The 23216-nt window shown below is 43.0% G+C and overlaps 1 protein-coding gene across 1 annotated transcript in view; it reads right to left on the bottom strand.

The window, feature by feature from the left end:
• Positions 1 to 23216, bottom strand: part of CDCP2 (CUB domain containing protein 2) — a 53081-nt gene that overhangs the window by 29519 nt on the left and 346 nt on the right. The window lies entirely within an intron of this gene.

Here is a 23216-nt window from a genome sequence, read left to right as displayed (position 1 = left end):
GCAGGGCCCCCCCGCTACCACCATTATTTACTTATGGGGCAGGGCAGGTGGCTGGTTTGTGCCGGTTTATCACACAATCCTATGCATGTCTACTCAGAAGTCAGTCCCACTATGTTCAATTGCCAATTGGGCTTTCTCCCAGGTAAATGTGTGTAGGACTGCAGCCTTAGCTGCCTTCCCAAGATCTCTGTAAATTTAATTTGAAAAAAACACCTATTGGATTGCACTGTTACTTCTTGAACATTAATTTCTACAGTAAGCAGAATTGCCAAATGCAAACAGCTCGGTCAGCTACACTTTTTGGTATAAGGCTGGGCAAACAAACCCTGGTGGAGGGAAGGGAAACAGGAAAAAAATCAATTGGGGGGAGAGGAGCAAGAAGGGGTGTGTGTGTGTGTGTGTGTGTGTGCACGTGCGTGTGTATGTGTGGATCAATCCAGCTGGGTGTGTGGACATTTCTGTTGCGGGATGGGAGAGATATAATGAAGGAGCTTAGGAAAGGTTAATGGGTAATGTTGGGGTGCTAAGGGAGTGTGCAAGGGGGTTATTTAAATGAGAAGGGATCTGTCCATGAGGGCTGAGTTGAGGGTGAAGCTTCCACAGAGTATCATATTTTAAAAACCTAAAATGTTTGTGTTTGAGTGAGTGAGTGAAAAAGATTAACACCCCTGCATGTTTTTCTCAGACATCCAGTTGAAATACCACTGCCTTACTCTCAGCTGCACTGTTTTTGGATCCCAGTTGAAGGCTGTATATCTTACAAGGTTGTACAATCTTAGAAGGGGCGTGGCTGTGAGGGGGCGTGGCTGTGGCTGGCACAAAGGGACCCTGCCCTTCTGAATTTGCCACTACACTACTGGGGCCCAAGGTAGGAAGCATGGCAGTGGGTGTGCCATGCTTCCTCATTAATAAAGTAACTTACTGGGAAGGGGTCTCTTAAGGACTGGGAGAGGCAGGGGGAGAGGTGGGCGGCTACCATCCCCCACACATAGTATAGGGAAGGGCTAACACTTAAGGCCTTTTAGTTTAGACAAAAGGCAAGTCAGAGGGACATGATAGAGATTTTAAAAAATATGCCTTGGAGAAAGGGAAGAGAAAAAAATTGTTCTTTCATAATATTAGAACCCATGGTCATCCAAGGAAGCTGAATGGTAGGAGATTAAAGGCAGACGAAAGAAATTACTTCTTCACACAGGACATAGTAAAACTATGGAATTTGCTATGACAAGATATAGTGATAGCCACTAACGTAGATAGCTTTAAAATAGGATTAGACAAATTAATGGAGGATATCAATGGCTACTAGTCACAATAGCTACATGCTCCCTCCAGGATCAGAGGCAGTACACCTCTGAATAACAGATGCTGGGGAACGCAAGCAGGAGGGTGCTACTGCCCTCATGTCTTGCTTTTGGGCTTCCCAAAAGAGGCCTTCCCCCAGAGGCATCTCATTGGCCTCTGTGGGAAATAGGATGCTGGACTAGATAAGTCTTTGGTCTCATCCATCACAGCTCTTCTGATCTTCACTTGCTGATAAACCCCACAGTTTTAGCTCTGTATTACAAACTTATTCTGAATCTACCATAAAGATTTTTTTATCTATCTAGCTATCTGGTTCCACTATTTATACTCCACATTTCAATATAAATGATCAAGGAAGTTAACAACAACAAAAAGTTAATAAATATGTCCATCAAAATACCAACAAAATACCAACAGCATAATCTACAACAAGATTTTTTTTTTTTAAAGAACAAACAAAACCAGTCTGATCATATTTAAAAATCCAGAAAGAAGTCCACTGGAACAGAAACGTCTTTCCTGCTCACTGAAAGGCAAGCTGTGATGGAGCCAGGAAACCTCTCATGGGAGGTTATTCCAAATTCTAGATGCCACCCCTGAAAAGGCCCTATCTCTTTTGCTCACCCATTGTCAATGGTGAAAGGACTCTGTGAAGGGCCTCAGATGTGGATCATAGTGTTCAGGCAGTTCATATGGGGGAAGCAATTCTTAAGATATTCTGATCCCAGGATGTTTAAGACTGGTCCTAAAGTGGTAGGCAAAATGAGACAGTGCTTGAAGAATTAAGATTAAGTCATATTTTAGATTAATTTAAAATATTGCAATGAGTTGTTTCAATTTTTGTTACTACTTTAAATTGTAATTGTAAATGCCTTTTTAAATGGAAAATAATTTTCTAAAATTGAATTGTGTTAGGTGCCAATTCATTAGATTGTGCTTATAAGCATCATTAGAAAATCTTCACTACCACTTTCCTGGTGATGTCTTGCAAGAATTTCTACTATGATATAACAGCTCAGGCTTTACAGATTTCACTCTAACTTGCAGAGGGTCTGCCTTTGATTTTGTCTCACAAAAGCTGAGATTGTGGGAAGCATAGCTAAATTTCCAATAACATAGTTTTAAAATATCAACAGAAGGTGTAGGAAGGAGGAAGCTCTACTCTGAAACTTGAGTACCTCCCTCTCAATAAAGCCCATATGTGCATTTGTTTAATGTCAAAGGGATGGGGAGGGGGATGCTCACTTTTCCCTGAAGAAGTCAAAATCCCCAATTATCCAATGCAGCATCTGAAGGCTCCCCATGAGAGTATCCCACCACCCCAATTTTGCCCCATTCCAGCAAACTGTCACAGAATTATTGCTCCCACCCCCTTTTCCCCAATGTGCACAGATTTCCCTGAAGAAGCCAAAATCCCCAGTTATCCAGGGCAGCATCTAAAGGCTCCCCATGAGAGCATCTCACCCTCCCCAATTTTGCCTCATTCCAGCAAACTGTGGAGTTATAGTTTACAAGCCCCCTCTCTCTTTCACTGGCCACTTCTACTTGCTTGCAATGACAGGCTTCTCTGCTCCCATGATTCCAAGACCATGGTAGATCGCTACTGGGATAAAGCCTGCATCAGCATTTGTTTAATCCTTCCAACCCATTTTTACTGCAAGCATCTTAGACAATATCAGAGAAATGACAACACAACATCAGAGAAGCTAAGTAATGCATACATCAGAGAAGTGCATAATCACAGAGGTTAGTTACTCCCACTGGTGAAAAGGAAGTGCAGCATGATTTGGAAGGCTCAAAAGAGTGTTCTAGTGCTTTGACATATTGGAAAGACAGGCTAGTTACTGTAATTACCTAGGTTACTGAGGTCATGGCCAGGTGAAAGACACACCCCCGGGAAGACCTCGATCATACTGAATTAAAAGAAGAGGGATGGACACATAGCAGCTGAACCATGTTGTTGTTTATTCGGTCAGTCGCTTCCGACTCTTCGTGACTTCGTGGGCCAGCCCACGCCAGAGCTTCCTGTTGGCCGTCGCCACCCCCAGCTCCCCCAAGGTCGAGTCTGTCACCTCCAGAATATCATCCGTCCACCTTGCCCTTGGTCGGCCCCTCTTCCTTTTGCCTTCCACTTTCCCTAGCATCAGCATCTTCTCCAGGGTGTCCTGTCTTCTCATGATGTGGCCAAGGTACTTCAGTTTTGCCTTTAATATCATTCCCTCAAGTGAGCAGTCTGGCTTTATTTCCTGGAGTATGGACTGGTTTGATCTTCTTGCAGTCCGAGGCACTCTCAGAATTTTCCTCCAGCACCACAGTTCAAAAGCATCTATCTTCCTTCGCTCAGCCTTCCTTATGGTCCAGCTCTCACAGCCATAGGTTACTATGGGGAATACCATTGCTTTAACTATGCAGACCTTTGTTGTCAGTGTGATGTCTCTGCTCTTCACTATTTTATCAAGATTTGTCATTGCTCTCCTCCCAAGAAGTAAACGTCTTCTGATTTCCTGGCTGCAGTCAGCGTCTGCAGTAATCTTTGCGCCTAGAAAGACAAAGTCTGTCACTGCCTCCATGTTTTCTCCCTCTATTTGCCAGTTATCAATCAAGCTGGTTGCCATAATCTTGGTTTTTTTGAGGTTTAACTGCAACCCAGCTTTTGCACTTTCTTCTTTCACCTTCGTCATGAGGTTCCTCAGCTCCTTCTCGCTTTCAGCCATCAAAGTGGTATCATCTGCATATCGGAGATTGTTAATGTTTCTTCCAGCAATTTTAACTCCAGCCTTGGCTTCATCAAGCCCAGCATGTCGCATGATGTGTTCTGCGTACAGGTTGAATAGGTAGGATGAGAGTATACAACCCTGCCGTACTCCTTTCCCAATCTTAAACCAGTCCGTTGTTCCGTAGTCTGTTCTTACCGTTGCTACTTGGTCGTTATACAGATTCCTCAGGAGGCAGACAAGATGACTTGGTATCCCCATACCCCCAAGAACTTGCCACAGTTTGTTATGATCCACACAGTCAAAGGCTTTAGAATAGTCAATAAAACAGAAATAGATGTTTTTCTGAAACTCCCTGGCTTTCTCCATTATCCAGTGGATATTGGCAATTTGGTCTCTAGTTCCTCTGCCTTTTCTAAATCCAGCTTGTACATCTGGCAATTCTCGTTCCATGAATTGCTGGAGTCTACCTTGCAAGATCTTGAGCATTACCTTACTGGCATGTGAAATAAGTGCCACTGTTCGATAGTTTGAACATTCTTTGGTGCTTCCCTTTTTTGGTAAGGGGATATAGGTTGACTTTTTCCAATCTGTTGGCCATTCTTGTGTTTTCCTAATTTGCTGGCATATGGCATGCATCACCTTGACAGCATCATCTTGCAAGATTTTAAACAGTTCAGCTGGGATACCGTCATCTCCTGCTGCCTTGTTATTAGCAATGCTTCTTAAGGCCCATTCAACCTCAAAGCTGAACCATAGGAGCCAAATTAAAGAAAAACAATGTAGTAGAAGTACTCTTCAAAAATGCAGCTTCCCCACAGGTAAACTCCAGGTTGGCTGTGGACTGGCCACAATGTCATGTGCTGCAGAGGACCTCCAAAATGTCCCAATCCACAGCAAATCACCAAAGAAGACAGGCCCTTGGATACGCTCCATCCATTTCATGAACTGGGGGAAGCCTTTATGTACTAGAGATTCATTTGCATATCTGATTGCATTTGGATCTCTGGACTGGAGCGTATATGTTTACACAAGGACAAGTTTGTGATCCCTTACTTAAAATACACACAATGTACACTGAGCAGACTGCTGAAAGATTTGCAAAAGCAACAACAGTGGTATATAGCACACCGCAATTGTTCCATGACAGCTAAAGTTCTGAAGTAAATACCCAGATGGGCAGGGAAAACAAAGCAAAGAGATCTCATGTAAAAGGTAAGCATAAACTTGCAAACTGGCTCAGAACGCAGCTCCCCTTACCTTACCTTTCTTGGCATTTATCCCATTTGCTGCACACAAGAAAGTTATTGTCACAAGGTGTTTGAGAAGCATCTGCTGCATCCTTTGACACAGCTATGAACAGTCAAATGGACCTAGTGCCAGAAAATAGCAAAAGTATACTCAGTGCAGCCTATCTGAGAGCAAAAAATAGCTGGAGGCCTGTCGAATTAATAATGGAATGAATAATTCATTGCTTGTTTGAATTAGTAACCTGATCTGTTCTTTGCTTCCTTCACTCGGTTTTAACGATCTGGATCAAATGTCCCTAGGATTTACACTGTACCAGGTACCTTGTCAATACACTATATTTGGAAGCGATATTAATGGTTGGGATATGGCACATAACTGCAGTAAGTCTGTGCTGACAATATGCCCTGAAGGGCTCATGAAAATAATTTAGTTCACCATGCAAGATAGGGAACCAAATTAGGAATTTTAGATTTTACATGGAAATGTATCTGGGGAATTAGCTTGATTTTAAAATATGGAACCTGCTGCTGCACAAAGCCAGCTGTTGATAAGAGAAATATGGGATAGATTTTTAGACTGTGATGAGCTAAACCATACTAAGGATTAAACTGCTATTCAGTTCCGTAATTATTATCAAGTAGTGTACATCATGAGCCTTCTTACAGGTGGGTTACCAGGATCCTAGTAGCCAGTGTTGGGTAAAATACAGAATGATAAATTTGAGGGATTTCACTTCCAGGAAGCAATCTTAGAGTTGCCACATAGTTTACCTGTATTTAATATTATAACAGATAGTGAAAAGTATTGTGTAAATCTTAGGGTTTTTGTGGTTTTGTTTTCCTCATCTTTCTTTTTCTTCCCTTTTGTTTCTGGTTTTTTTTTTTTGGTCATTATGGATGTTTGTTATATGTAATTTGTATCACTGAAAAATTAACAAAAATTACCTGTGTCCTTAATGGCAACCTGACATGTAGAAATTTAGTAGGCAATACTTTTACTGGCATGGAGTTAAAGTGATGGGGAAACATTCATTTGCTTACTGCAGGTACTGAAAGCACTGGAGCAGGGCCAGTGAAAAGTTGGCAAGCCTAGGGCCTTATCCAGTGCCCATCTGTGAGTGCGGCCCATCACTGCTTCAGTTCTACGAGCAGACAGATTCTGTTGAGCAAGAAGCCCATACTACTTGTAGAATGGAGAGTTAGCACTTCTGAGGGCAAGCCCTGGAATGAGCAGAAACACTTGTTTCTGGAATGGGTCCGATCGGTGGAGCTCCCTTATGTGAGTTCCACCACTCTGTCCCTTTCCAGAAATGAGCATTTCAACTTGTTTGGTGTTGTCCCCAGAAATGCTAAATCTCCATTCCACAAGTTATGGGTGCCATTTGTGGAAGGTAATTGGTGGGGCTGGCCACTCGTGGGCGGCCTCCATTGGATACTGCCCCTAGACTGAATTTGGTCCTAGCACTACAAGTTTATGTCTCCTAAGCTAAAGGTTTCAGGTTCAGAGAATGTCAGTTTCTAGAACACAGAAGGGTGCAGTGCAAAATAAATCCAGTACTAAATCTATTCAAACATTGTCAAATGATGAACTTTATGAATCTAATTTAATTTAGTCATAAATTGTCATATTATTTAATCCAGTGTAAGCTGTGAACTAATTTGTTCATTGTCCCCACCTCATTACTGTTGTTTCACCAACTGCACAACCTAAAGCTCTCTAGAATGTATGCCTGTAGTCTAGAGGTTAAGTGTAGAAGGGTAAACTTTTGCAATAAGGCCACTAGGCAAACTTTATATTGGTGAGGAGAGTAATGTTTGACCAGCAGGCTTAAAGGGGAACAAAGTGAGTGTAATTCATTCACATGCTTTCTCTTCTCTTTCTCTCTTCCTCCTCCGTTGAAAAAAATAAAATAAAATACAAGTTTTATTTACCTCTGGATTTATTGAGAGCTGACTGAGTAAATCAACAGTGGAGTCAAAATAAATAGTGATAACAACCTGTTTGTACGTGCTAGAAGGACTCATGTCAGCTACAAGCAGCTTTGATTAATATTTAACATCCACTGTTCTAAAGAGCCGCAACCAACCTGAAGACAAGTTACCAAAGAAATACTTAGATATGATAACCCCACTTCTTTTAGCAACTGTAAGCTGCAAGCATTTTAGAAGAAACTCACATCATCAGGAGTGTAGACTCAGCCAGTGTGTGGACAGAAGGCCTTTTAGATAATTGGACCCTAATTGATCCAACTAACATTAGTCATGCTTAAGTCCCACTGACAAGTTAGTTACTGATTAACTTAAGCACCACTGATTTCAATTGGACATAAGCAGGATCTGCCTTAGTTGACATTGGGACCTTGTATGTTGTTGTTATCCCTGTATATTTACTATTTTCATATATTCCAACATCATACAATTCTTACATTTTAGTGTAAATAATGTGAAGAATATACAGGGTTCATTCAAGATTCAAGGTGGGAAAACAAAATGGGGACTTGATACTTATCTCTTAGCTTAAGAGTCATGAAAATCCTTGCATATTATTAATTTACATTACTTTACATTTACACTTCTGGAAAATATATTAGACTTGGGTCCAAAAATATAGTTTCTGGCTAAATATAAAGGGGATTTCCACATGTAGAAAACATACAAGAGAGGCAGTTCTTTGAGGAATTCCTAACTCATATTGGGTTTTACTTTGGCCCATACAATATAGAAAAACACTGCATACAGACTGTGGCCTTTAGTGCTGTTCTATGAGATTCTCTGCAACAATGCAGTAGGAAAGCATATAATACACAGGAGCAAATTGCAAGTCAATTTTTAAAAATCAGATACAATCTAAAATTGATACAAAATGAACATTGCAATCCTAGACAGCAGCATTCCCTAACCTGGTGCCCTCTGGATGTTTTAGATTTCAACTCCCATTAGCCCCAGCCAGCATAGCCAGTGGTCAGGAATCTTGGGAGTTGTAGTCCAAAACATCGAGAGGGCACTACGTTGGAGAAGGCTGTTATATAGATATAACCATGGGCCTGTCTTCACAGGTGATTTGCTGTGGATTGGGACCATTTGGAGGTCCTTTGCAGCACTTGACGTCATGGCCACTCTGCAGCCACCCTGGAGTTTACCTGTGTGGAAGCCACATTTTTGCAGAGTACTTTTACTCTGTTGATTTTCTTTAATTCGGCTCCCCCGTAGTTCAACTGCTGTGTGCCCATCCCTCTGCTTTAAATTGGGTATGATCGGGGCGTTCCCAGAGGTGTGTCTTTCTCCTGGCCATGACCTTGGTAACTTAGGTAACTAGAGTAACTAGCCTGCCTTTCCCACACATCAAAGTGCTAGAATGCTCTTTAGAGCCTTCAGAATCACCCTGTACTTCCTTTTTGCTAATGGGAGTAACTAACCTCCGTGATTATGCATTTCTCAGATGTTTGAATTACTTAGCTTCTCTGATGTCATGTTACTTCACTTCTCTGTGATGCTTGCAGAAAAAATTGGTTGGGAAGCATTAGACAAATGCACACAAGGGCTTTATTGTAGTAGTGGTCTACCATGGTCTCAGGATAATGGGAGCAGAGAAGCCTGACACTGTGATCAGGGAGAAGTGGCCAGAGAAGGAGAAATGGGGCTTGGAAGCTATAACTCCATGACAATTTGCTGGAACGGGGAGAAATTGGGGTGGCGGGGTGCTCTCATAGGAAGTCTTCAGATGCTGCACTGAATAATTGGGGATTTTGGCTTCTTCATGGAAAAGTGAACACACATCCCTCCCTTTGGAATTAAACAAACAGTAGTGATCTACCATGGTCTCAAGATCATGGGAGCAGAGAAGCCTGGCATTGAGAGCAGGGAGAAGTGGCCAGAGAAGGAGAAAGAGGGTTGGAGCTATAGCTCCCTGGCTGTTTGCTGGAATGGGGCTTATTTGTCCTGGTGGGGTGCTCTCATTGGGAGAGAGTATCTAGCCTGCCTTTTTAGCATTATTTCTAGCCTTCAGAGTTGTGAATTAGTTACTCTCCATTCATAATAACATAGGAGCAGGGGGAGCCTGGACAGGAGTGGGAAACAAGCCCCTCTCATTAGTTGAGCAGTCCCTGCTGCCAGGCTGATGAGGTCTACTCCCCCCACTCAACCCAGAAGTATGTTCCTTTAAAGCACTGTGAGACACGTGAAAAGTGGATTTTTAAGGTATGTTACATTTGGCTTTTCTTGCTTCATGTGTCCCTGAAGGGACAAAGCCGATTCCATGAAAATCCGGATAATAGTCTAAGATGCTTCTCATTCTGTTGTTGTGAAGATCCCCCCCAGGAATAAGCCCCAGTGAACACATTGGTACTCTGAAGTCTGCATAAACATGCATAAAACTAAGATATCAGATAATAAATAAGCTGTGCTGATTTGAAGTGAGTCCATTGTCCTCTCTAATTTAGACAGGGGTGGGAACCTTTTTCATAGATTACATACATACATACATACATACATAGGAAGTGTGCACTGATCCCCCACCCCACTTCAACTCAAACCCCAATTCAGCATTTTGGAAAATGTCCCACTTCTGCTCTGGCCAGTTTGTAGTCAGACACTTCAGCTCAGCACCAAACCTGAGTCAATGTTTGGAAAAATGAGTCTTTATGCTTCCTGTTGATTACCAAGGGAAATTAGAAAAAAACTGTAACTTTTTTCTCTTGGTCAGAACTGGATGATAATTTCAGGCATAGTAGCCCCCTAGAAGGGGATTACACCTGCCCAATGTCAGAAAAGTAGGTGCAGGGTTTATATTTTTATTTTATTTTAAAGGGAACTGCCAATAACATTTTAATTCCTTGGAAGAATTGGATAAAAATTTCAGGATTCATTGCCCCATCAGAGGAGATCATGTCTGCCAAATTTCAGAATGCTAGCCACAAGGGTTTTTGTGCAAGGGTTGCCTTGACATTTTGAGGTCTCCAAAAGAGAACATACTTATCTCCCTATGTTCCTTGTGGACCATTGTTCTGAAAATTACAGACAGCCTAGAGGTGTCCCCAAGTAAGAAGCCGGCAAAGTTTCAGAGGGATAGGTGCAGCAGTTCATGTACAATGGGAGTTCTCCAATTTGGGGGAGGGAGTGATTTGCTTTCCCTTCCATTCACCCCTTCCTCAATAGTTTTTGGGTAAATTTGTATGAAAATACACAGGTAATTAAAGGTGTCCCCCAGGAAGAAACCTTCAATGTTTCTGAAGGATATACATGCATGCACATTTAGAATGACTAGAATTTATTTACATTTCACCAGTGTTAGCAGCAGGTGGGAAGGTGCTATTGCACTCATGTCCTGCTTGTGGGTTTCCTATGGGCATCTGGTTGCCACTGTGTGAACAGAATGCTGGACTAGATGGACCTGGCACTTCTTATGTTCTTAAATACAGAGTGCCTCTGAGCATGTGCAGAATGTTTTTCTTTCAACACTGAGCACTTACATTCTCCCCCTACCAATTCTATTCCCTTCCATGCAACCATCCCTCCTCATCCTACCGTCCTCCAGAAACTCTTCATAAAAACAGATGTCTTGTTTTGTGAAACTGCTCTCTACCTCCTCCTTATTATACACAAGCTCTCATTGTATCTTCGTCCCCATAACTTCATTTGTGCCAAGACTTCACCAGGATTCAACCAATTAATCTGTTTTCAAAACTAAGGCTAAGTTATGGAGAAACTCCGAGCATGTACTAAGTGCCTTTCCCTCACCACTGAAGCTAGAGTTCATGCAACCCCCCTCCCAAACCCACAAATGACAAAACTTTCATAGGACTGAGCTGAAAGGGTAGTCAATTCATTAGACGGAATTGGGTAAGCACTGTATTAAGCTTGCAGTACCATGCAGTAAGTACCATGCTCACAACTCAGGACTTATTTCTGTGTAAACATGCAGAACATCAAGGTGCAAACCTCCCTGCAAAAGTAACTTGTGCTGGAATCCTATGCACAGTTTCCTGAGGGTAAGCCTCATTAAACATAATGGGACTTCTCAGTAGGCATACATAGGATTATATAAATTAGCAATATTTATCTCCCCTCCACTTAAAAAACAAACCAAAAACTCCTATTTTTTAAATTAAATCTTTGTGTTCATAGGAACATAGGAAGCTGCCCTATACTGAGTCAGACCCTGGGTCCATCTAGCGCAGTACTGTTAATACTGACTGGCAGCAGCGGCTCTCCAAAGTTTCAGGCAGGATTCTTTCCTAGCCCTACCTGGAGATGCTGGGGATTGAACATGAGATCTTCTGCGTGCCAAGCATGTGCTCTACCACTGAGCTACAGCCCTTCCTATTGCTGGATAATGGCAACTGACAAACAAAACAGCCCCAGATTTGCTTCTCTGCAACCATGTGAACCCACTCTTCTCAAAGACTTGAGTGAGGAGGAGGAGAAAAACCAACCCTCCTGCCTGTTTGTATAAAGTCAAATACAGTTCAGAACTTCTCTTGCCCGCCGAAAATATTATCTTTAAGAATTCCCCAAGATATGCTCTGGGTGGAATAAAGGAGAGAAAGAACGAACGAACGAACGAACGAACAGGATCGGGGAGGGGAGGGAAGAAGAAGAATGGTGACTGGAAATGTGTGCGCCGGGGGCGGGGGGTAGAGAGAATTCCCTAAGCCAAGTGGCTCCTTTCAGAGAGGTAGTACTTCAGAGGAATTTAGGAAGCTGTGCAGGGTTTGCAAGGACTGCTTAAATTAACTTTATGAGGTGAGGTGGCTGAGGGCTTTTTCTAGCTTTTTTAAAACTGTAGAACCTATTTAAAAGCCCCAGCAGTTTCTCAATCATGACCCTCCCTTTGGAATTATTTGAGTCCTACAGCTGTTTAGGAGAAATTAAAGTGGAGGGGGAGAAAGAAGTTAGTGGAGGCTGACTGGATCCTTTGCTGAACTGAAGCTACTAAACTTCTGCAGAATCCAGAGGATCCAGTTTGGGGCAGTAAAATCAGATGCTGTGTGAAATACCAGTATTTCACATGGAGCTCTTTCTTCCCTTCCTTCTCCCTCTTCAAAATTTCTTTGCAGGCAAGCTCCCAACAGTGGGCAGGTAAGAGCAGAAAAGAAAATAGGGGGGAGAGGTTTTTTGCACCTCAAAAAAACCCTACACCAGAGATTAGGAACAGTGACCTCCTAATGGTCACCTTAAACACCTTCTGATTAGGATCTCTAATCCCCTGGAGGACTTGATAGTTTTTACTTTTTGTTTAAGACTTTGAGAAAAAGAAACTTTATGCATGGCTAGCGCAAAAGCCACTGGACCTAACCGTCTGAACTTTGGCAGGCTCAGTCATCTCTATAGGGGCTGCCAGATCCCCAAATTCCATGCACATATGTGGAAGCACAAAAAAAAATAGCTCTTTGCTTTGACAGATTTTCTTGAAAATAGCAAATTTTAGCTGTGACTAGCACAAACGCCACTGGACCTAACTGCCTAAAGTCTGGCTTATTCAGCCAGCTCCATGGGGGCTACCAAGCCCCAAAGTTCATGTATTTATCATACAAACTAAAAAAGTTATGGCCATTTTTGTTTTCCAATGCAAGTCAATGGGAAAATGTAAAAAAATGGCAGTTAGGACAGCTCAAAAGATCTGGGGCCTGTGCCCAGGTGAGCCTCTTCTAATGATGCCCCTGATGAACAGGATATTAGGCTAGAGGGCTAGCAGAAGCCAGGAGGTTCCCCTCCCTTAAAAAGTGATAAACTCATTAGTAGGACCTGGCATCCCCTTTATATTAGGGATGGACACATCTGTCAGTTTCACTTGCTCCCAGATTTATTTTTTAGTTTCTAGTTTCAACTTCTTTCTGTCCTGTTCATGAATAAATTTGTGAATTTTAGTGAATTTTGAACAAATAATGAACTGAATGAAGTTCATTCATTCATGCACCTCCCTGCACCAGCCAAATTCAATATTCCCAGCATGGAGCGGAACACGTTGTACTTGCCTGCCTTATAGCTGTTAAGGATGAAGAGCCTGTCAGCAAAAAGAGGCGGCAACCCTAATTCAGCATCACAAACATGGTTGAATAAACAGGGATTCCAATCCAGACTTTTAAGAGCTAAGCATTCAAAGTCCTGGGCCTGGATGGACATATCTGTCCATTTCAGTTTGTCCCACATTCAATTTTTTTTTAACATCTCATGCTCTTTCCGTCCCATTCATGAAGAAATTAGCAAATTTTGATAAGTTCTCACCAAAAAACAAACCAAACGAATTTCTTACCCTTCTCTAGTCAAAATCTGCTGGTTCTTCATAAGCATGAAATATGTCCTCTGTTGGATGTGGTCATTATATGTATGGGTAGAGAAATTACAAGGACCTTGATCAAGCTAAAGTTAGTTGTGACTAAATCCCATTCAAAGCCAGGGGACTTGCGTTATAAGCAACTAGTTCAAGTCCTGTTGCTTTAAATGAGACTTAGGGCCAAAGTAGATGTACTGTTAAATACATCATTGCCTCTCTTGTAGTTTTCTTTTAATACAGCAGCTATGAGGGGAAATGATCAGAATGAGGACAACAACATAGAAGGTTTAACTTTTTCTCCTGGGGCCATTTTGTCCCTGCCCAAGTTGCTATTTGCTATTATTTAAAAAGAAGAAGAAAATATTAGATGTAACGTTACATCATCATTTCTCTCTTATATTCTTTTAAAAATTTAACGTCACACCTAGTTTGGCCCTTAGTCACAGCTAACTTTAGCTAAATTAGAGCTGAAATGTCTTACTTAACACCATACACCTAGAACAAGCTGATAGAAAATGCCCAATAATTTGTTCTTTTAAAACCTTATATAGTCAACTACAACCATGGAAACAGGATTATTACTACTACTACAATTTTAATGCACTGGACAGCAACCAGGTGCAGCCTTTTGTTTGTTTTTTTAAAAAAGCCAAGCTGTTAGAAGTGGACTGCAGATTTCTTGTATTTTGTTCTGGTGGAATTGTGACCCCAGTCTAAACAATAAAATGATTAAAGTATTCAAGTCCTGGAGAATGGCTGTATTTTTTTCTAATACTTAATAAGTACTCAAACTATAACCACGTCTAGCAAGTTGGCTTTAAAAAATGGCTGCATTTTTTGTGTGGATGAGGACGGGATGTATTCCACTGATGGCATCGAGATCATTGCTTAGTTCTGAAAGGATTTGTGTGGCTTGCCATATTCACAGTGTGGATGATGGAATTTGAGCAGGTGCAGCTTTTCCCGCCTCTTCATGACAAGCTGCAGCACTTGCCCAAATTTCCCCTTCCACATCACTCGCTGTTAAATGCACAGGAGCCCTCCTCTCCCTATGACCTGAAAAAATGCACAGCCTCACATCTTGTTCCCTGTCTAAGCGTGAAGTTCCCTGCTGCTGCAACTCTCTCTCTCCACACACAAATGAACTCTGAGAAACAAAATGAACCAAAAGCTTCCAGAGAAAATGCTTCGAGAGAGAGACCAGGGGTAAAAATGTCACCTTCAAAGCAGCGGAAAAAGGAAAGGTCCATCTCTAAATCTAAGACTGTAAGACACATTGCATTTATTAATTAAGCTATAAGGATCGATACCTGAGACATTTCCTGTGGATTAATGACCAGCTGGGAGGAGCTGATGGGCCTGAGGTGCAGCTGAGGGCCATTAACACCAATCAGTCATCAATTCCCAGGAAATACCCTATGCCAAGGTCACTAAGTGACTGGATTTGTTTTATGGGCAATGATAACAATAACAGGTTATTGTTATTCATTCGTCTCCTCCCATTCCTTCCTGGATCAAATGGTTCTTATTACACATATGAAGAGCTGCTTCTATTTTATAAATAATCTTTAAATCATTAAAAAAGAAATGAAGATATAGACACTGTCTTATGCATGCAGTTGGCGGATGTGTGCTTGTAGACAGTTTTCTACACACACACACACACACACACACACCCTGCCCACATTGTGAATAACAGCAGAACCCCATAGAGAGGCAAAACTGCCAGCGTGCAAAACACTTCATAGGCATGATAATTTATTCAGAGCATAGCTGACAGATTAGCCTTCTAAGAACCAATTTTACGACCCATTGCACCAGCAAATAAATGGTTAAGACAGCGAGTGCCATATAAACTTGTGCAGCAGAGTTACACACTTTCCTAAGAGTAAGCCTAATTGAACACAATGGGACTTGTGTCCAAGTAAACAAAAGATTGTGGTGTAAGAGCACGGGTTGACAAGTCGGTTCAAACTTCAGGGGTGCGTGCACGTATTTTAATGTTATTACATGGGGTCATGGAGCCACCCAGGAGCTCATGCTGGTGGAGTCACATAGCATATATCCTGTTTTGACTGATCACCTTATCTATTGGAGGCACAACTGTGCTTCCAATAATGTGGCATTGTAAAGGCCAGCACAACATGAATAGAAATCAACTCTATGTGGCCACAGAAAGAACCAGCAGAGAAAATGGAGAAGGATGCGATAGGAGGATGCATGTACCATCCTGAAGGCAGTGTTGTATAGCGAGAATAACGCACAAGTCTAGCTAACAATAGCAAGACTTTAATAATTGTCCAACAAATAAACACTAGTTAACCTTACGTCTGTAGGAGACATTTAGGCCTTGCTGAGGCCTGGTCCTGCCTGCCAGGAGGAGAGCTGTTGTCTGCTTAGCTGCTTGCTCTGAACTGAACCCCTACCCCAGTAGTCATGTGATAAGCCTCTAACAACTGTAGGAGGGGAAAATCAATTAAAGGGGCAGTACACACTCAAATACACAACACCCCTCCCCCCTACAGCCAATAGTCAGCCAACCATGTTGGCTGACGCCTCTCCCTCTGAGGTCTTCCTGTCAGCCTTGACAATTCAGGGTTTTCTGGGGCTACTGGCTGTGTAAAACTGTTAGATGGTTCAGCATCTTCTCTTCCTGCTAGTACAGCAGGCGATACCTCATCATCAACTGGACCAGAAGAACAGGCCCCCGCTACGTGGGCATTTAGTGGAACTGGGCTGGTACTTGTGGTATTTCCCACAGACTGTCTGCATAACTGGTCTGTGTGTCTCCTCCAATGCTCTCCATCTTCAGTCTGCACTGTGTAGGAAAAGGGGCCTGTGCATCGTTCAATTATGGCTGGAACCCACCGAGGACCATTTCTATAGTTTCTGGTGAAAACAGGCTCCTGAAGAGAGAAAAAGCATAGAGTAGAGGATGCTAAGGCAGAATCCAACTCCTTTTCGCAGCTGCTGGTCTCTAGTTAGGTCAGGGTTGATCAGATCTAGACATTTTCTAAGGTGCCAGCCCATAAGTTCAGCAGGACTAGATCCTGTTGGCAGACAGGGTGTAACATGTTGAGCCTACAGGAACCTTGCCAGCCTAGTTTCCTACTCTCCCGTCACTATTCCTTTCAATGCATCCTTTGTGGACTGCACCATTCTCTCAGCTTGGCTGTTTGCCTATGTTCTGCGCAGCACGATGGTGACAGAACTAATATGGTTGTGACTTGCAAATTCTTGGAACTCACTGGAGGTGAAAGCTGTCCCATTATCAGACACAATGGTATCTGGAAGTCCATGTGTTGCAAATAGATTCTTGAGGGTCGTTATGGAAGCGCTTGAAGTAAGATTTAGAACAACCACAACTTCTAGCCATTTGGAATGCGAGTCTACCACAATCTGGAAATATTTGCCTTGAGAAGGCCCAGAAAAATCCATATGGATGCGCAACCATGGGTTCTTTGTTGTTTCCCAGGGAAAAACTGATGTCTTAGGTGGATTGTGGCGTGTAGCTTGACAGATTCTACACCCCCTCACAGTATTTTCTATGTTATCATCCATTCGTGGCCACCACACATAGCTCCTGGCTAGAGCTTTCATTCAGATTATGCCTGGGTGTGCAGCATGTAGGGTTTCCAGAATCACCCACCTCCCTCCTTCTGGCACTACTACCCTATTGCCCCGTAAAAGGCAGCCTTTATGAGCTGACAGTTCATGTTGGCGTGATGCTAAAGGTCTGAACTGTTTGGCCAATTTCTGAGGTGGCCACCCCCTTAGCACTCAGTTGAGTATATGTGCCAGGAGTGGATCTTTTGCCATCAGTCGAGGTATCTGTGATGCTTGAAGAGGAGGATCAGACATGGATTCAAGCATGAAGACCTCAGCTGGAGGAGGAATGGCACAGTCGGCAGGCTGCAATGGCAAATGGCTTAATGCATCTGCATTAGCAATCGTCTTCCTGGGTCTGTATGTGAGCGTGAAATCATATGCATGTAGCATAACATTCCAGTGCTGCATGAGGGGAGACAAAATAAGTGGTGTTAGCTTGTCTTTCATGAAGAGGCCTAGAAGAAACTTGTGATCAGTTTGGATTTCAAAAGGATGACCGTAAACATAATTGTAGAACTTTTAAATTCCCGCAATAACAGCCAAAGCTTCCTTGTCAATCTGGGCATATCTTCGCTCAGTTGACGTCATTGTTCTAGAATAAAATGCAATAGGAGCCTCCGTACAATCAGGAAGTATATGACTATGAACAGCTCCAACCCCAAATGGTGAGGCATCACAAGTGATGGACAGGGGTTTCTGTTTGTTATAGTGACCAAGGGCAGATGTAGAGGACAGCTTCTTGACAAGTCAAAAAGCATCATCATGCCAATGAGACCACCTCCATGTTGCGCCTTTGTCTAGCAAGCTGTGAAGGGGTTCTGCCACTGTGGCTTTGTCCTTCAAAAACACATGATAGAAATTTAAGAGTCCTAGGAATGCTTGGAGGTCTCGCCTGCACTTTGGAGTAGGGGCCTCATGAACGGCTTTCACCTTGTCCTCTGTCAGGTGAATGCTAGACACATCAATTTGGAATCCTAGGAAGGTGATGCTAGGTATACCCACCTGGCACTTTTCCTTCTTGACTGCAATTCCAGATTGTTCGAACCTCTGCAGCACTTCTCTCATCCATTCTTTAAGGAGCAGTTCAGATGGGCCCATGATTAGCATGTCATCAAAATATGGAACAACCCTGGGAATTCCAGTGAGCAATGTTTCCATAAAACTCTGGAAAATACCTGGTGCCACAGAAATTCCAAACTGTAAGTGCTTAACCTGGAAAGCTCCTTGATGAGTAATTGATTGATGGCAGGGACTGGGTAGAGGTCCTGTTTGATGGCTTTGTTCACGGTGCACTTATAATCACCACAGATGCGGACATCTCTGCTTGGTTTTAGGAAAGGCACAATGGGCATGGACCAGCTGGTGTGCACAACTGGCTCTATGACATCCTGTGCAATGAGTCGATCTAATTCTGCATTGATCTTTGGGCGCAGTGCAAAAGGTACATTTCTGGCCTTCATACAAATTGGTGTTGTGTCAGGATTCATGTGGAAAGTCACTGGCAGTCCTTTGTATGCACCTAGCCCCTCAGAAAATATATTAGGAAACTCTGCAGCAAGTTTTTCCACTTCACTTTTGCAAATGCTGTGCACCCCTTCCACCCTGATTCCCAACAGTGCAAACCAATTCCTTCCCAGAAGACTCTTGCGATGTCCTTGTGTGACTGTGAGAGGCAACCTCCATTTGATGGAACCATACTGGACATCCACAACACAGTGTTCCAGAGTTTTGATCATCTGGCCATTGTAGTCACGAAGGCGACACTTTGGTGCCTGTAACTTGGGAGGGCTGTCTTGATATAGTTGAGCAAAAGTGTGCTCGTCTATGATGGATACTCCAGATCTGGAATACACTTCCATTGTACATTCCAGGCCATTTATAACAACATTTGCTGTCAATTCAGTATTTTGACTGACAGCATAAAAGACATTGTGCACTGAATACAGTGCCTGCACCTCACTTTCAGGGGTGGTCTCCAGTGCATGTATAACTTGGGCATAGGCACCTTTGTAATTTCCACCTTGTCTCCCCAGACTATCTGACAACAAGCAGACTTTCCTCATGTGGCCCTTTTTCTTGCAAGCATAGCACTCTGCATTCCTAAAAGGGCATTCACTCTGCCTATGTTGCCTGCCACAACTTGTGCATGCATGTTGAGTTTGTTGCTTTGGTGTTTCCATTGCTGGTGACCTGAGTGGCTGCATTTGTTCCTGCTGGGGTGATTTCTTATCATTTTGGAAAGCGCAGACATCAGTGCAGTGTGCATGGCATATTTCCTTCATGTTAAGAGAAGCTGCCTCCACTGCCAATGCCTTTTCTTGTGCTGTATGTGAGGTTTGTCTCTGATAGGAGGCGGCGCTGGGTTGTTTCATCGTGCACTCCACAGATGAGGTGGTCACGTAACAGGCTGTCAAGGAGAACCCCAAAGTCACAAAATTCAGGAAGTTGTCTGAGTTCTGCCACATAGTCGGCAATGCTTTCTGCAACCTTCTGGTCACACTTGATAATATGAAACCTCTGCAGGCTAACAGATGATCTCGGGAAAAATGCGCCTTCAAGAGGGCCGCCTGCTTCACTTAAGTCTTGGAACTGGGCGCAGCTGGTGCAGTAAGGGCTCTCATCACAGCAAAAGTCTTTGCCCCGCAATCAAAAGAACTGCACATTTCTGTTCTGGTTTCTCTATTTTGTTTGCTTCAAGACAATAGGACAGTCTTTCAGCATAAGAGTCCCAAGATGCTGGCTGACTCACATCAAACTCTTCTATGTGACCCAATGCAGCCATTTCACTCCAGGAGAACAAAATTGAAAAACTACTTTTGTACTAGTCTGGCTTGCTTGTTGTTCTCACAGTTCATGAGGCCTCTGTTGCAGACTAATCCCATCCTCGTCGCCAGGTGTTGTATAGTGAGAACAAAGCACAAGACTAGCTAACAATAACAAGGCTTTAATAATTGTCCAACAAATAAACAGTAGTTAACCTTAAGTCTGTAGGAGACATCTAGGCCTTGCGGAGGCCTAGTCGCGCCTGCCAAGAGGAGAGCTGTTGCCTGCTTAGCTGCTTGCTCTGAACTGAACCCCTACCCCAGTAGTGACATATGCCTCTAACAACTGTAGGAGGGGAAAACCAATTAAAGGGGCAGTACACACTCAAATACACAACAGGCACTATGACCACAACAGAGCCATGTTTACAAACACAATACCTAATGTGCAGGTGTTCTTCTCACTGAAAATAGCACAAATAATGGCGTGGTCAGCATCTTATCCTGTTTCCCTATCACTGATTATCACTCAACTTCCAGTTTTCTTTGCATGAAAGTTAGTACCTTGCTTTAAAAGATACTAAATTCCCAAAGATTTGTTTAGCAAATGGGAGAAATGAGTATACTCTACTGCAGGGGTAACTATCCAGTTTAGGGTTAGGGATGTCGGAGTAATCCACAATGACATCAAATGAACTCAAAATTCTATGAATCTGACATGCAGGTTTCTGAGTTGTCTGGACCTGCAGACTGGTGGTGGTGGGGATTAGCACAACTTTTCACTTGTGCTAATTACCACAAGTGCACATTAGCATTAATGTACATTGGCACTAATGCTCGCTTGCGCAAATGGAACAAAATTCTCATAGAGCTCTAAAAAATCTGATTCTGTCCATGAACGGACGATGGAATGAAAGATGCATGACAATCCACAAAACACAAGTGGAACGGATTTAACAAAATCCACACATCCGTATTTGAGTTGGAGGCCAAATTTCCCTCCACCAGTCCTCTATGGGCCAGATGATGTCAGTGGATGTGGCCCCACCCACTGACATCTTTGCACTGCCACTGCCCATTTTACCTTTCTCCATGGTGAGAGAGGCACAGAGAAAGGGACTCAGCTGGTGCTGAGAGGGGCAGCTCTATTGGAGTGATGTTAGCGCGTCAGGCAAGCCTGTCAGGGGGACCCACTGGTGTACTGGTACAGCCAAGCTCCTATATCTTTAGAGAGAAGGGCTGCACAAGACAACAGCCCCCCCCCCGAGGGGAATTATAATGTGTTGAGCTAGAGGACACATCTGTGGAGCAATTTGGGTGTGATGGAGTCGGCCCTTATTCAGGATCCAGTTCAGATGGTTCTCGGATTTTCTAAACAGACTCTCCCATGCCACATGGCCCTCAGAATAGTCTGAAGGTCCTTTAGAATGTTAATATGGAAACTTCATGTTCATCACTGCTCCAATGGTCCTTCAGGCATGTATGTGATTCCATTATTTTAAATTGTTGTTGCAGCAGGGGATGTGGAGGGGACAGAAGCTCTCATTTGGAAAGTAATACCATAACATTGAACCAATGAAATATTACAAGTGGAGATGCTGAGGCACTTTAGAGATGACCCTAGCTCATGGTAATATATAATATTGACATCTCAAGATCTGTATTTCTTGTCAGCTTCCAGGAGGTCCTATTGCTGGAGGAAACTCACCTGCAAAACTTCAGGCGGCCAAAAAGCCTGCCAGAGTTCTGGAAGACACAGCGTTGCACAATTCAGCTCAAACAGCTATTAGTCTGAGCAGCCTCCTTGCTGCATGAAGCATCACTAAAGAATTCGCAGTACTGTTGCGGTTCAGACATGGGAGTATTACAAATGGAAGATGCTGACTTTGTCTGGACCCCTGGTAAAAATCAGTGTTTGAGGCAGGGAGATAATGCAATAAAAGCCTCGCCTGGAAGCACCACAATGTACTACAGCACCCATTAGAGGCTGCTGCTCTGAGGTTCCTATCCCTGTGCAATCCCTGGGAGTCTCTACATAGGATCAGCCCATGCTGGAATTGCAATAAGCTTAAGTTGTTGCAGAAATGCCAGTGGAAGCAGTGCCAATAGGGGCAAGACTGAGTGTGGAGCAACATATGATCATAAAGGAGCAGCAGATGTGGCCCAGAATCCTCTCCAAAATTGGAGTGCAGTTTTTGGATCATATGGATAACTAGCAGAGGGGAGGGAGGAAATGTCTTAGGCCATTCTTGATAGGGAAACAGCCCTTTATCAAGCATCTTTATTTGATCTTTACTTGTTTAGACATGAAGCTTACTGGGTCTCCTTGAGCATCCCTCTCTCTCTTTCTCTCTCTCTGTGCCTCACTTTCATCACAGGGTTACTGTGAGGATGAAATGTGGTAATGCCATTAGGCCACTCTGGATGGAGGAAGGGGTGGAACAAAATAATAATAAAAATATGTAATATAATTATTAGTTTTTATTAAGTTTTTAAATGTTGCCAAATTGCTTCTCTTCTAATGAAGTAGTGATGTTCCGGAGTGGTCCTGATTTGGCCTCATAACTCAAGGCTCACAGAAATCCAACACTGAGTTCCACAGGTCCTGTTCCCAGTAAATGCTATTAATTGAGACATCTTAGTCTATCCCATTCATGCTTGGAAATGCTTCCTTTATCCAAGGAGAATACCTTAAGGAAAGATAGTCAGTCTTTTATCACCTCACCTGGCCCTTTGAAACTTGACTTTGCTAACATGATTAGTTCCAGAATTAAATCTGTTATTCAATGGAGGAATCAATAAAGCTAGCTTTAACCCTCCCTCCCCTGGTTCAGCCAACTATTGGACCTGTGCATGGGAAGCTGAGCATTAACATTTATGGTTCAGTGACATCCAGTGTTTTCTGATGTTAAGTGCTCATGTAAAATGCATAAAGCTTAACACTTGGGGTAAAAGGTGCTTTCTACAGGAGGTTGTGGTCAACTACCAGCATTTCACAGCTTAGCCCAATGGTGTTTGCCTAATGAAGACTAATGTGGAATAGCTCCTGTCTCATCCACACAGTGTATTAAAGGACTGACTACTTAGCTTAGTTAAGCAAACAGAGAACTGTTACAAAGCCCTGAGGAGCAATTAGAAAAACGCTCCAGCATTAGATGAAGTGTTAACCACAGTGTCCGGGACAAATTCCAACTCAAGTAATGACATTCTATGTAAATTCCCTCTGCCTCCCCACACCTTTTGCAGGAATTTGGTTTGTGGTTAAAACACTAACCCATGTGTAAAGAGATCTGGGGTCTATTTCCAA

Source organism: Heloderma suspectum, chromosome 4 (genome assembly GCF_057233095.1).
Source record: "Heloderma suspectum isolate Gila_16-S chromosome 4, 16-S_ref, whole genome shotgun sequence".
NCBI classification, from domain to species: domain Eukaryota; kingdom Metazoa; phylum Chordata; class Lepidosauria; order Squamata; family Helodermatidae; genus Heloderma; species Heloderma suspectum.
Note: the sequence above shows the minus strand (reverse complement) of the source record. Positions and strands in the feature narration are given on the sequence as shown.